Source organism: Apaloderma vittatum, unplaced genomic scaffold, assembly GCF_000703405.1.
Source record: "Apaloderma vittatum isolate BGI_N311 unplaced genomic scaffold, ASM70340v1 scaffold24938, whole genome shotgun sequence".
NCBI lineage: Eukaryota > Metazoa > Chordata > Aves > Trogoniformes > Trogonidae > Apaloderma > Apaloderma vittatum.
Genome location: NW_009732757.1, coordinates 1 through 516, shown reverse-complemented (window position 1 = coordinate 516; position 516 = coordinate 1).

The following is a 516-nucleotide window of genomic DNA, read 5'->3' as shown; positions in this document are numbered from 1 at the left end:
CTTCCCCTGCCATTGTCCACCTCTCCCTTTTCCCACACACCCACAGAAAAGTGCCCCAGGGGATTCCCTTGCAAGGAGCAGGGCTCCCAGCTCATCAGAGATGGAGTGTCCTGGGCCCCAGCCTGCGTGCTGCTCCGTGTCCTTGTGCATGGGGCTGGCCAGGGCAAGCAGGACCCTCCAGACTTATCTGGGGCTGAGCTTCGTGCATCCCTTCCTCACGCTGTCCCCTCTGGATGCTGGCAGGGAGACGCTGCCTCCGCTAGCAGCATCCTCCTCCACCACTTCCTAAGGGTTCATCAGCCGCGTCTCCGTCCTGCTGGGGGAAAAGGGAGCCTGCCTGAAATGTAAAATCCAGACCATAAAAAAGCCTGTGGTTGACCCGTAACTATATCAGCAGGGCTGTTTCATAGGGCAGGCAGAGCAGAGTGAGGCTTGTGTGGGAATGGCAGAAGTGCCAGCAATGGGGAAGACCGTGGGGAAGAGGGACATCCAGCCCTTCGGGGCACAGAGCAGCGG